General features: G+C 43.1%; 1 protein-coding gene across 7 annotated transcripts in view; it reads right to left on the reverse strand.

The window, feature by feature from the left end:
* The window catches only part of PDE4D (phosphodiesterase 4D), a 990732-nt gene that overhangs the window by 829155 nt on the left and 146833 nt on the right, over positions 1–14744 (reverse strand). Inside the window, exon 1 of one of the 7 annotated variants that reach the window (XM_053289927.1) lies at positions 12654–12672. The exons of 2 other annotated variants lie outside the window; for them this stretch is intronic. The gene's annotated coding sequence lies outside the window, so the exon portion shown is untranslated. Of the gene's footprint in view, positions 1–1313; positions 1571–2505; positions 2720–7666; positions 7688–12653; positions 12673–14744 lie in introns of those variants that run through there. 4 more of the 7 variants (XM_053289924.1, XM_053289925.1, XM_053289921.1 and 1 more) reach the window with 4 other exon arrangements.

Below are 14744 nucleotides of genomic sequence, written 5' to 3' on the forward strand. Positions count from 1 at the left end.
TCCAGGCACTATTGTGAGCCTTAGGTCGTACTAAAACCGAGTGCTCCTATCAAGGTATCCCTTCAATTCCCCTTGAACAGCTAATCTGGAGTACTCAAATTTTATGTAAACCAATTTAAAACCACTGAAGTCTTTTACAATTCTGTACAAGAAAGCTCCACAAGGCCCACATTTACTTCTAAGCCACTGCTTTCCTGCTTGCTTTTAGCTTTAACTGATAAAATGCTTATCTACTACTTATCTTACTGCTTGATAAAATACTTATCTACTATCTTAAAGATTCATCATTACAGAAAGATACCATTACTTGTTTTACAATTTGCTGCTAATCCTAGAATTCCACATACCTGCCAAACATTGTAAAATATCCATTCTACAGGCACTAAATCATTGCACAAAGGGCTTGAGCAAACACAGACTGACTGGAAGCTAGTTTTATGTTGGTAAATTAGCTTTTTTTAAATGCTGTATAGATTTTGCCTCCCTGACATACCAAGTGTGCATTCACGGCAGAGGAAAAGTGATATCCGATTACACCAGTACTTGTGGTTCCAGTTCTGGATAAATAGTAATACATACAGAATACATTTTGTATTTTCAAAACAGTGTTCTGAGGAACAGACATATGGCGTTAGCATAGGTCAGAAGACCCCAAGGGCTGAAGGCAATGCTGAAGCTCCATGACTGAAACACTTTTTCAAAAGGCAGCTGTGGGTGTTCAGACTGGATTTAGGACATGGCGAGTGTGAACTTTGAGAATTTAACTCTTTGCACCCCTGCATTGATTCCACAGCTTAAAAAAATCACATACACCTTTAAGCTATTTGCTGTGAGCAAGAAACCTTTTTCTACCTGTAGCTGTTTCTGTCTGTTCCTAGAAGCAGCATCAGGAGAACAATTTAAGTCAGGGACTTGCACAGAACAAAGGGTTACAAATGCCCTTTCCACAACAGAAAAAGGACCTTTCCTCCCATTTTTGAAAAAAAAACCCCGTCACGAGTTCCAGTCACAGAACTCCCATATCACATCTAGTCTGGCTCTCACTGGATACTCAAACACACTCTTGCCCCTTAATTCCAGCCACTACAAAGAAAAATGAATCCTTTAAATGTATCCACATTTCTGGCCCAGCACATTTCAACAGAAATATTTTTGCAGTGCCCTCATTACAAAGGCACTTCAAAATAAACAGACTGAGAAATAATACAGTTTTCATTTAAGAAAATGCATACAATATTATTGAAATATAATAAACAGGAATAGCATAAGCTGAATACTAGCACAAATTATAGAAAAGGGACAACATGACTCACCATGAATAAAGTTGGATGTATTCACTCTAAACTACCGACAATAACACACAAACTATAGCCTTGTCCCAATATTTAATAAGATTTCTTCTCAAAAAAATTAAAAAACCCAATCTGCTGACCTGTAGAAATGAAACACTCTGTTTTCTTCACAAGCTTGGTTGCAAATAGGTTCTACAAATGAGTCTGAGCCAGCTTATTTGTATCTCTGTGATAAATATATCAGGGAAACAGCACAGGTGTATTTCCTTAGTGAGACAATAAGCCTCACAGGCATAACTGGTCAATACAAAGACAACATTAACCATTTTTAACAACAAAAAACCCCATTCCTAAACAGGTGGTGAAAATATCTAAAAAGGGTAGTGGAGAAGGGCATTATACAAACATGCCATCAATACAATTGGATATTATTACTTGCTGGGTGACTCTGGGCCAGTCACTTCTCTCTCAGCCTTACCTACTTCACAGGGTTGTTGTGAGGAGAAACTTAAGTATGTAGTACACCGCTCTGGGCTCCTTGGAGGAAGAGCGGGATATAAAATGTGTTTTTAAAAAAATTATTACTCCTGAGTTAAACCCTGCTAACTGGGCAAAGAGGCACCTTTTTAACGTGGTGATTCTTTTTATTTAGCAGGGGGAGAGTAACTGGCCCTATCCACCCCCAGCATAGTACCTCCAGTGACTGTTGCTGGTGTCTATCTTATGTTTCTTTTTAGATTGTGAGCCCTTTGGGGACAGGGATCCATCTCATTTATTTATTATTTCTCTGTGTAAACTGCCCTGAGCCATTTTTAGAAGGGCGGTATAGAAATCAAATACATACACACATAGATAGATACATACATACTCTTGTGCTGCCAGAAAGTGGCAGCACAAGAAAGGAGGAGCTACCAGGGTGTCCTCAAAGCCAATTTTGCTCACTGTCCTGCACGGAAGGTCACTTGCAACAGGTCCAAAAAAGGGGACACTTTGCTAAGGTTTGCAAGTATACTCTCCGCTCCATTACTGATTTACCATACGATAAGGATGAGGCAGATGAACTGTTTCCTGACGGTGTTTTAAGTGTGACAGAATCAGAGCATGCTTCTCCACATGGTCATATTAAACTTAATGGCCATGAAGTGCAGATGCCGACTTATTCTGGTTTTCTGTACTCTATCCTTTCCAATCTGCTTTAAAAGAAACTCCTTACTACATCAGATCTTCATTTGTAGCCTTCACACGTTGGTGTCTTTCCATATCTGTGGTGAGGCCTTCCCTCTTTGCTTCCCCCCTCTAGCCACTACTTCACACTGAGGCTGTTCTCACAACCAGGTGAAGCCGGGCTAAGAGAGCCTGCCTAGCTCAGTTTCTCCTGGTCGTGTGCTGCAATGGGAGCCATGCAGTTCCCAGCGGCCAGCCCTCTAAAATGCCCCCCCCCCAACAAGGTTAGCAGAGCGAGTGCTCCGCTAACTCAATTTTTGTGATTGTGAGTCATCACAGCATGGCGACTCACAAGGAGACCCTTGACTGTGAGGCTACAACAAGCTCCCAGTGTCGGGGGGGGGCTTCCCAGAATGCCCCGCACACTCATGCAGTGCATTCTGGGACTTCCAGGGGCTGGGAGGCCCCTGATCCTCACCACCCCTACTGACTCTGTGACAGAACTGGTAATCGTGTGGGCGGCCATTCCGGCTGCCCAGGGCAAGCTGCGTGCTCATGTGTGGGGAGAGCGGATCAAGCCCGCTCTCCTCACAACCCCCTGGCAGGCTTTCCACACTGCTTGTGTGGAGAGCCTTACTGACTCTCACTTTAGAGGCAGCCCTTCTTATTCAGACTGGTTTATCCAGGGCATATCAAAATAAATTACAGAAAAGAGCTCCTCAACATTACTGATGCTAACAAGTTGCTGTGGTTTTTGTTGTTCAGAACTGTCCATCTGTGCAAAATCAGATTGTTCAGAAACCAAAGTGCTACTGTCTGGTCCTATTGTTCAGGATCAATGCCTGCCTCGATTTTTGGATTATACACCTAAAAGCTTTGGATTCAGTGACCCTTCGAGAAGTAACTGTGTTCTCATGAGATTTTCTATCCCAGTTTTGATGACTCAGTGTCCTCTGCATTTTGTTTGTGAATGCTGGTAATATAAACAACAAAAACTTTAGCCTAATTTCCAAAAGGTGTCAGCTGGAATCACCAGCCGATGCCCAGCGCAATGGAGCACTTGCAGAATTAGCAAAGTCATGGTAACACAAGATGTTACCTAACTGTGTTGAAAAAAAAGAGGATTTGCACAATTGAACTATTGCAATATAGTGTTTCTTCACAAATGTCCCGATTAACAAACCCAGAGAATCTGGGTTTCTGCAAACCCAGAGAATCTTGGAAAGACAAGGAGGCGGGTCTCACGATCAGTGAGACCCACTTTGAAAGGGTTTGCGGGAGACGATCAGCAAGCCCTGCCTGGGCGGCCGCAGCGGCCACCCACACAACTGCCAGCTCCATCATGGAGCCAGCGGGGGCTTGAGAGTTCAGGGGCTGCGCGCCCCCTGGAAGTTGCTTTTTAGCAAAAGTTGCTGCTTTTTAGCCCCCCGGTTGGGAGTCTCCTTGTGAGTTGCTGTGGCAGCACATGACCCGTTAACCCTGGTTAGGGGAGGGCTTCTCAAGTGGGTTAGCCACTTGTAAACCACCGGGCTCGCGTGCGAACCCGGTGGTTTACACAAGCAGCAAAAATCGGGCTAGGTTCTCCTAGCCCAATTTTTGCTGCTCATGAGAATAGCCTCAAGGAATTAAAGTGAATATAGTTTGCACAGCACCAATGACATTAAAACAACTGTTAGTTAACTCCAGGTTGTATGATAGGAAATGTGATGAACAAGATTGTGAGATTTTTGAACAGCGGGGAGGAAATTGTGAGAAGAAAGGTGTAATATATAAAATTCAATGCTTTGGTTGTACTTCATTTGATATTGGAGAATCCGGTAGGCCACTGAAAGATAGATATCAAGAACATCTAGCAGATAGGAGGCATTGAATACAGAGAACAAAACCTTGGTCAATGCATATGAGAAAAAGGCATGAAGGCAAAATAGTGCCTACTAAAATATCTATTTTGGGGATTGAAAGGAATTAGACCAGATATTAATGCTTGGAAGGCACTAGCTGATGCTATTAGTTTCATTAGCCTTTGAGAAAAATCGATTCCCTTTCTCCCCCGCCCCCCGTCCCTTATTTCTCTTCCAGTCATGGAACAGAAAGTTATCAGTTCTATGAAATTTAACAGCTGGGGGACAGAGGAGGTTTTTTTTCTGTGCACGTCTGTTTGTTTAACTGATGATGGTGTATTACACCGGAACGTCTTTTATTTTATTTTTTGTATACCATCTTTAATTTCTTTTTGTACAATAAAGGTCTTAAGAGTTATTATGCACATTGCATCGCCAGCATATCAACTTATATATCCCCATTAAAACAAATGAGGCATGCCACAGTTGCTGAACTGTTCTGCAACTGCAAGCATGCTTGCAGTAGTGCAACACTTATCTGGACACAAACACTAGATTTAGCGCAACTAACTAGTGCAACAATCTTGTGCTAGTGCAACATCTCCTGGAAGTGCTCCACTGCTCTTGATGTCAGCCACTGTGTCTGTTTGTGTCCATGTATATGTCCACATGTCCCCCTCTAATAACATTTGTGTTCATAGTCCAATTAAAATCAAATTCACTATGGGAGGGGGTTCTGGGAACCCCAATAGGGTTATTTTTTGTCAATCTGTCATATTGTTTCAAGATGGCAGCCACTCGGTATAGGCAATGCTGCTTTGTAACTCATGGGCTGACAGTCAGATACAAGCCAAATCCATAGTATGTGGGAGGTAATCCTAGGTAAGAGTTACCATATTAAAAGAAGCAGAACACTCAACTACTTCTTTATATTCTGTTTGGGGTATGCATGAATCAGAATCTATGATTCAATTCAACATCAAATTGAATCTCAGACTGCCAAATTAATTCATTGAAAGAAGCTGGCTTGGCCAGCTTCCTTGACAAATCACCCCCAAATCAACCTGAATTGATTTTGCTGGAAAAATGGGCCTAAAAAATGTCACTTTTTTCTGGGGAGAGCTGGTCTACTGATTAAGATCAGCAGGTAGACCAGCCCTCAGAGGCAGGCTGATGCACTAAGTCTGGAGTGCAGGGTAGTGTACCCGCAGACCCCAATTGGTAGACCAGCTCTCCCCAGAAAACCAGGAGAGCTGGTCTACCAACTGGAATCAGTGGGTACACCAACCCCCAGCTCCAGGCTTAGCATGTCAGCCCACCTTGAGTAGACCTGTCCTCCAAGGTGGGCTGATGCACTACCTTGGAGGAAAGAGTAAGCAAAACAGGCCTCAAAATGGCACCTGTTTTGGCTTGATCTGGGGGGTTATTTCTTGAGGCAACTGGCCAAGTTAGCTGCTTTCAATGAATCAATTCAGGGATCTGCAATTCGATTTGAGATCAAATAACGGATTCAAATTCATCCACACCCTTTATAGAATATAAAATAGTCATGATCTTCCATCTTATGGTTCTTCAGGTCAGTGACTTGAGCTGGATGGAAGATGAAGCCTGAACTTTAGCAAGCACAAGGCATTACTCTATTGACCAGGGAAGGTGGACTATGGGGGGTTAACCTATCTCTATGTCATTGAATACTCCCACAAAGGTGACTTGAATCCTCCCCCAAAGGTGCTATCAGCTACAGAGGAAAACACAGAAAGCATAGTATGAGTAGCAGCTTTGAGGGAGCAAGTTGGATAGGACCAGGGGAGAGTAAATGTTAAAACACCCCTCACACCGCCAACATTATGGCCAGATTCAAAAGTGGGTCCCATCACAGCTGCATTAGTCAAAGAAAAAGACACTGGGAGATCCAATCAGAGATCTCTTCTGCCATGCAGTTTCATCCTTCGTATTATTTTAGCACTGCCATTTGTAAGCAGGACTAGTCCTTGCCATATCAGTAAATACAGTACTAACACTGGCTTTAGTCTGAAATATTAAAAGTCACCTGTCCCATTAAACTCAGTGGGACTTACTTCTGAGTAAGCATTCTTTGGACTGGTTTCCTGTATAAGTGTACACAAAGACATGTGGATGTTTTGAGTGGTTTGTGCTGCACTATATAACTTGGAGTTCAGTTCCTTGTGTGGTGGTGATTGTGCCATCAGCAACAAGAGTGTTTTCATGGTGCCTTCACCTCTCAGGAAGAAAGAGCTTGCCATCCTTAACCAAAGGCTAGGGATTTTATTGGTGATAGAAATTATAGTATAGTGTTTATATTTTGCTCCTAACATTCAAGCTTTACTGTCAAATGGTTTGGAGACTAGAGAATTAGTCTGAGATTTTTTTCAAAACATTTTACAGTTAACGAATTAATTATAGCTATAATTCTAACAGAATCTCAAATATTTAATATTAGGTGAGTCTGCTTAACAAAATTCAGAGGGTAAGAGAAGACTGAGGAAGGAAGGAAGGAAGGAAGGAAGGAAGGAAGGAAGGAAGGAAGGAAGGAAGGAAGGAAGGGGTACTACTAAGTATACTACTAAGAAAACTAAGTATAAATCTGAGCCTGAACCACTCCACGAAGCAGTTTCATTTTCTGGACGCAGCCATGCAACTTCATGATGGATTTAAAAGCACCACTCTATACCAGTAACCCACTGACTGCTACACATACCCACATGCCTTCAACTTTCACCCAGAACATGTCACACAATCCATGGTCAACAGTCAGGCCCTATAACACAACTGGATGGAGGCCTTGTTGAATGGAGACTCTCGCCAGATGTATTTATGACAGGCATTCCTAAAACTACAGTATTCTCTCAATGAAATGAAAAACACAGATTGACAAGTCTAGATGTGTACCTAGGAACAATTTACTACCAGATGGATCCAGAAGAGGAAATGCTGACCACCAATGATTGTCACCTACAGTTCCCGGCTAAAACCACTCCAAGTTATTATCATTGGTGATCTACAGCTCATCCTGGATAGTGACACACCTTTCCCACAGACTTTGGGTGCTAGGTCTGTCCTTGCTTCCAGACAGTTTTCTAATCTTAAAAGAGAACAAGAAGCTATATAGTAGAAATAAAAACCAGGAACCAGATCCTGCCAATGCCAACTTTGCCCCCAGTACTGTTATATAGCCGCCTAATGGCACAGTGGGGAAATGACTTGCTTAGCTAGCATTAAGTTGCTATTATCTGCCAGCAGTATCCTTCAGTTGCCTATATGACTATCAGGTCAGTTTATGCACAAGAATAAGAGTACATTAGGAACTGAAACATTCAGAAACCAGTGAGAGAGAATTCTAATACTCACTTTGCTGAAGATCTGAAAGTGGCAAGTTCTTCAACAGAAGATTTACAAAGGAATTCTGGCACGTGAGATGAGATAGCTGAATTAAAATATATCACAATGTTTGATTCTATTGTCTCTGGTCAGAATAAGTACCGACTAGCTAACCTAGGACTGTTAGAAGAATGCTGTTATCATTAATTACTGCTATTGTGAACTATCACCTGCTTATCTTGTATACTTGTAAGCTTGGCACATGACTAGATCTTTTGAGTTTCCTGCTATTTGTCAACTCAAATATTTTTGTCTGTGTATGCACACACCCCTGCCTACTGAGGATTATACTTTAGGCATCCAATGAACTGCAGCTCAAGCATGTTCAGGACAACCCTTCCATGAGGTATAGTAAGGTAGTTGCTTCAGACAGCGGATTACAGGAGTTCTCAGGGCTGCAAGATGCCCCCTACCACCTCACTTGCCCAGGGGCGTATCTAGGGTAGGGCAGGCAGGGCACGTACCCTGGGCGCCACTTGAAGGGGGGCGCCCTTTTTTAAAATTAAAAAAAATGGCTGCCAAAAACAAAATGGCCAGCGCACATGCTCAAATGGCCTCTGTGAGGCCCTAGGCCATGCCAGGCCTCGCAGAGGCCATTTGAGCATGCACAGCAGCCATTTTGTTTTCAGCGGCCATTTTAAAATATAGATATATATTTAAAAATGGCCACTGCACATGCTCAAATGGTCCCTGTGAGGCCCTAGAGGCCAGCAGGGAGAGGGGGAACCTTTGAAGACCTCCCTCTATGGCCTTTAGGAAGACCCCCAAAGGGGCTATGGATTTTTTTTTTTAATTAATATAATATAAGTCACTGTACACATATTCAGGTTGGCACTATGTACAGAGAATCAGGGCTTGTGAATACTGAGCTGAAACTTATGAGCTAGGATTGTATTCATTTGCTCTTACTTTGCTTCTTGTGATAAGTGAGTTAAATGTGATGTCTTAATAATATGGCTATTAATGGTGAGTTTTTCTTTGAATCAGTGTGAAATCCTTAGTATTCAGGCCCCCTGGGAGTTTCTTGCTCTCTTTCTCTCATTTTAACTGCCTTTCTGAAATACTAGAATATATTCCAAGCAGTGACACAGTTTACTCTGCATATCCTTTAATTATTTTCAGAGTATCTGGGAAAAGTCAAATTCTCCATTTATTTTAAAAACTTATATAGTAGTGATGCCACAATGCACAGTAGAGAATTATACAGGCACTTCTGTTTAGTTTCCCAAGTACACCTCCACATACTATTTGTCTATTTCATGAGCCCCAGCATACTGAAATTGGTAGTTTCCCAGCATTTTTTGGTCTGGCTACGTCCACTGCTAAATAGTTTTTGAAATATTAAAAGATTAACGAGCTTGACTTGTATTTTTGAGCTGATATTATGGTAAAGTTATCTCAAAGATGGGTGTCAGATGTTTGGACAGGGGGCGCAATTTCAGTGCTTGCCCTATGCTCTATTTTCCCTAGATACGCCTCTGCACTTGCCTTCCTCTACCATCATTGGAGCAGCTCTTGGATCACATCAGTTCTGATTATTGGTCTGATGTCATGCAGAGCCTTAGTATCTATATGAACCCAATCAGCATGTCATTGAACACCGGTTCCTGGGGACCAAAAGCAATTGCCTACAGGTCCTGTTTGTAGGCATACAGAAGTATCTAGGAAGCAGGATGTCAGACTAGATGAACCTACTAGATGCTGAACTAGATGAACATACGTCTTTCCGCTGCTTTTTATATGCAGTTTTCAAGCGCACCCCCCCTTCTGACTAGGCTCTTACTTCCAAGCAGGCTATTATTCATGAGGAGACTTATCTCAGTCACAAGGGACTTGGTCACCCAGACTGACTCCCCTCCCCACTTAGTTTTTCTGCTTCTTCTGCACACTTTCATAGATCCTGCCCTCAGACCTGAGGGCTTCTGGCAAAGTGGAGTGCCCCATTTGCTGCACATCATGTCATTGTTGCACTGGGGGTAAAAACTTGCTCTCCACTTCTGGCGTTACCTCCCGCCAGTGATAGGGGTCCATCAAGGCGGTACAGCCAGATACACTGCATCCTGTAGTGGTCCTTGTAATATAGGTGACAACAACCATTATGTGATGATCAGCCATTTTGTGATGAATGTAGGCAGTGTATCCTTAAGGGAGACAGTTCAGTTCTCTTATACAACAGTAAGAATATTTACTTTTTACTAGTGGAGAACAATGCCAGGCACATCTTCAGGAAGTTAGGAAACTGTATTACTAACAAGGAAACAAGCACACTGCAATGCGGGGGGGGAGAGAGACACAAATAGGCAGCAAGCCTATGCATGCTGTTTGTTCGAAAAGACCAATGCCACATTTACATATTTTTATTACATATTGTCCCTACTCTACACTAGCAGTTTGGTAAAATTAGCAAGAAATTTAATTTCATGCTGTTTTACTGCACATGTTATTGGAATCAAGAGAGCCTGTAATGAGAAGTGTCTTCTCTACAGAGCTCTTGGCAGGAGTATCGCCATAATGTTGTTTTTAAATGGTGGTGGGAGGAGGAGAGGAAAGACATCAAAAATCCTCTCCTGGATTGTGATTTCCTTTATTGGAATCTCTCTCTTCTGAAAAATAAGTCTGTTTCCCCTCTATGGGATGAGAAATATACATATAATGGTCACAAGCATACCACACTTTCATAAATGTATTTAATTTATTATATTTGTAAATTTCCAGTCTACTTAAAAAGCTTGGGTGGAAAAAAATGTGTCTTTAAAGACTTCTTAGAAGTTGTCAGAGATAGTAGGGCTCTTATTTCTGCAGAGTGCATTCCAGAGTCTCGGGGCGGCAAGAGAGAAGGCCCGTTGCTGTGTAGCCACCAGACGAACTGATGGCAACTGCAGATGAATCTCTCTGGATGAGTTTCCTTAAATATCCAGGGCCTAAGCTATTTAAGGCTTTATAGGTTACTAGTATTTTCAAGCCCGCTATAATAACAGGCGCTAGGTTTCCCCCCCACCCTTCTTCCTTCTTCCTTTCTCTCGCCTTTTTTTTTTGTTTCTTTTTTCTTTCAGACTCTCTTTCTTTCTTTCCTTTCCTTCCTTTTCTCGTTCTCCTTTTCCCTTTTTTTAAAATTCTTTTCTTTCTCTTTTCCTCTTTGGGTGTTCTCTTTGGGGCTGGTGGTTTTTTTCTATTTCCCCCCCTTCCCCCCCCCCTCCCTTTGTTCTTTACTTTTAATTCTCTTATTTTCCCTTCCCTCCCTCCCTCTTTGTTTATTTTGTTCTCTTCTTTCCCTTCTCTCTCTTCTCTCTTATTCCTTCTTTATTTCTTTTCTTTTATATATTGTTCTGTCTTCCTCCCTCATTCCTTGTTTTCTCTTTCATGTCTGTCTGTCTTTCTTTCTTTCTGTCTGTCTGTCTTTCTCTCTCTCTCTTTCTCTCTGTCTTTGCCTTCCTCCACCCTTTTTTAATTGACCCTTCCCTCTCCCTTACTCTCTTCTTTCCTTTCCCCTCTCCCTTGTCCCTCTGTCTTTTCTTTTTCCCTCTTCCCTTTGTCCCGCTCTCTTTTGCTCTTCCATCTCCCTTATTTAGTTTTTACATAGTTATGAGGCTATTTTTTGTTTAAATAATATTCTTTATTTGTTCTTTTTTTTTAACTTAACTTTGTTTGTTTGTTTGTTTGTTTGTCTTCCCCCCCCCCCACCCTCATAGTATTTCTTTATACACCACATTCCTAGTGAAAATTCTTTCTGAACTTGCTAACAGCCTTCCTTGTTCTGGGCCTTCCAGCACCTTGACCACGACTTGACCACCGCTCCATGGGCTGGGCTGGCAGGGGACTTGGGACGTGTTTATGACACTGTGTGTGCTTAAAACATTTATGTATGGAGCTTCGTTTGGTTGGGGGGGGTAGTTCTTTAACTTTTTGAATTGTGCTTGGGCGGCTGGGCCAGACACACCATCACCGCCTCTGGGCTCTCCGCAGTAAAGACAATAGCGGTCAGGCCGGACACTTCTGCCGGCTCTCATCTCCCCACCTGCCCCCCCCACCTGATTAAGGGCCAAATCGGCCCAAACAACTGCCTCCGCGGCCGCCGCCAACCAACCGCCCGCCCTCCCAGCTGCCCGAGTCCTCCTCACCCCCGTCTTAGGCCCGCATCAGTCGGGCGATCATCAGTCGGGCGACCATAATCGGAGAAGGAGAGACGCCTGTTGCGTCCTATGCACCCAAAGCACCAGTTCGGGCAGTGGCTTTGCAGAGAGAGGAGCTCTGTTTGCGAGCTCCTCTCTCCTTCTCCGATTATGGTCCCTGATGATCGCCCGACTGACGCGGGCCGAAGACGGGGGTGAGGAATACTTGGGCAGCTGGGAGGGCAGGCGGTCGTCGTCGGCAATTGTTTGGGCCAATTTGGCCCTTAATCGGGGGGGGGGCTGCTGGTGGCAATTAAGAGAGCGGCGGGAGGGGTAAGTAAACCCTCCCGCTGCTCTTAAAGGTACCCCCCTCTTTTCTTTTCTCCCGGCCTTTTTTTTTTTTCCTTCCCTGCTGCTCTCCCGGTTCCTCCGCTACTCTCACAACCCTCCCAATTCCCCCGCTGCCGGCTCAGCCCTCCCAGTTCCCCCGCTGCTGCTTCAGTTTTCGGCCCAGTTTCCAGTTTCCCAGTTTCAGTTTTCGGCCCAGTTTCCCCCGCTGCTGCTTCACCAACATGGCTGCCCGTGTCAGGACAGCCGTATCTTTCACGGTCGTTCTGGGCATGCGCTCTGCGCATGCCCAGAACGGCCGAGAAAGACACAGGCCAAAGACAGGCACGGGATCACACTGTAGCTTCTTATTATAGAGGATAATATAATTATTAAGTATAAAGTACGCTTTTGTAATTACTCTGCAATAATATAAACTACTTTTTAAAATAACTACTCCACCTGAGTGAGAATTGAAGCATCTCTAAAAATTGTTAAATTATTCAAATAAAATATATTACCAGAGTTCAGGGACTGATGGCATTTACTTTACTCAAGCATTCTTTACTCAGATAATAATAGTCTTTCGTGAACGCTTGAGTCCTGTAAGTAGTCAAAGCAGACCTCTAAACAGCAAACTCCATGCAGGCCCGCCACCTGCCCACTCCTTGCTGCAGGTGCTCTCTTTCTGGAACAGGCTGAGCTACTAAAATGTTTGGAATACAGCCTGTCCCCTTAGAAGGATGCTGTATTCTGTCTAGTAGTCCTTTATGTTTTGCTGATTAGAACTTTGTCCCAGTGGGGATCCTGTAGAGAGTGACGGGTGGTGGTGGTGGGGGGAGTCAAAAAGAAAAGGAAGGCAAAGGAGAAGGAGAAAATGGAGTTGTTCCTGGAATAAAATCTTAGTTAAATAAACATAAGACTATAACACAAAAGGCTACATACACACCAAGCACTCTTCTAGGAACTAGATGTGAGGAAGGGAAGAGGGGTGTTGTCGCATTCTCCTGGTAACTCTAAAGATAACTATATTCTTTTCTGATGATTGATTAAGTGCCGTCAAGTCGGTGTCGATTCTTAGCGACCACATAGACAGACTCTTTCCAGGATGGTCTGTCTTCAACTCGGCCTTTAAGGTCTCTCAGTAGTGCATTGCATTCATTGCTGTCATATTCTTTTTAGTGACTAGTTTTCTATCTCTTCTGGTATTTTTCTATAGAATTTTCATTATGCTAATAAACAAGGCATTATTTAAATAATAGCATGTTTTAATCCAAATGGATGGAAGTAATTATGGAATCATAGGAAACTGCCATATACTGAGTCAGACCATTGGTCTATCTAGCTCAGTATTGTCTTCACAGACTGGCAGTGGCTTCTCTAAGGTTGCAGGCAGGAATCTCTCTCAGCCCTATCTTGGAGATGCTACCAGGGAGGGAACTTGAAACCTTCTGCTCTTCCCAGAGCGGCTTCATCCCCTGAGGGGAATATCTTGCAGTGTTCACATATCAAGTCTCCCATTCTGATGCAACCAGGGCAGACCCTGCTTAGCTATGGGGACAAGTCATGCTTGCTACCACAAGACCAGCTCTCCTCTTATTATTATGAGTAGTAGTTAAAATAAAGCTGTTAACTATCAATAAAAGCAGTTGTAATTATTTTTCATAAAGTTATTGTATGAAACTATCTTATCCTGGGTCAGACTATTGGTCTAGTTTTCTTGGTACTGTCTGACTGGCTGCATCCCAGGGCTCAGATGGCAATCTTTCCCAGTCTACCTGGAGCCAGGGACTGAACCCAGGTCCTTTGGCATGCAAAGCAGGTGGTCTGCCCCTAAGCTACAGTCCAAGTTCAAACACATCTCTCAGCAGCTGCAGTGTCTGAAACAGCAGGCTGTGCCTGCAAATTTGAAATTATTATTGTATCACAATCTGTTGAAAGCCAGCTTGAGGATTTTTTTTAATTATTAAAAAGGCAGAGTATAACTCAAATACATGTTTCTTTATGCATATGCATGCAAATTAGAGACAAGAAGCATTCAGTAACTGAACTGGACATTAACTTCTTGAGTAGGAGTGGGAAGACGTAAGGCTTCAGGAAGCTTTGCCAGAGCCTTGGAAGCCTTGAGCACAAAATAGTGGCTTGGGGAGTCAGTCATAAAATGAGGGCATTGCAAGCTGCAGCCAGTCACAGATCGCAGTTTGAACAAAAATTTACATCAGTAAGGGATTTTAACATAAAAATACAGACAGGGGGTTTAACATTAAAAACTCTGAATTCCCAGAGACTTTTGCAGGATTGCCCAAGAATTTTGTTGCAGGACAAGAGAGCAAGAGAGGCTGTGGGAGAAGAAACTGAAAATAAGTGTATAGCAGAGAAAGTAAATGCAACCCTGATTGCTCCAAAAGAAAGAGGGATTAAAAATTGCACAGTGATGCCCCATTCAATTAGCCAATCAGATTTGCTGAAAGGAAGGAGAAGGAACCCAAACACCAGGTGAGCCACTTCAACAAGCCCGAAAGCCACCAGTAGCTCCTGAGCTACCTACTGCCAGCACCTGTTCTAGAGAATGGGGTGAGGGCTAACCCTGAAGAAATATGACTGTATCCATT

Source organism: Hemicordylus capensis, chromosome 2, assembly GCF_027244095.1.
Source record: "Hemicordylus capensis ecotype Gifberg chromosome 2, rHemCap1.1.pri, whole genome shotgun sequence".
Classification (NCBI taxonomy): Eukaryota; Metazoa; Chordata; class Lepidosauria; order Squamata; family Cordylidae; genus Hemicordylus; species Hemicordylus capensis.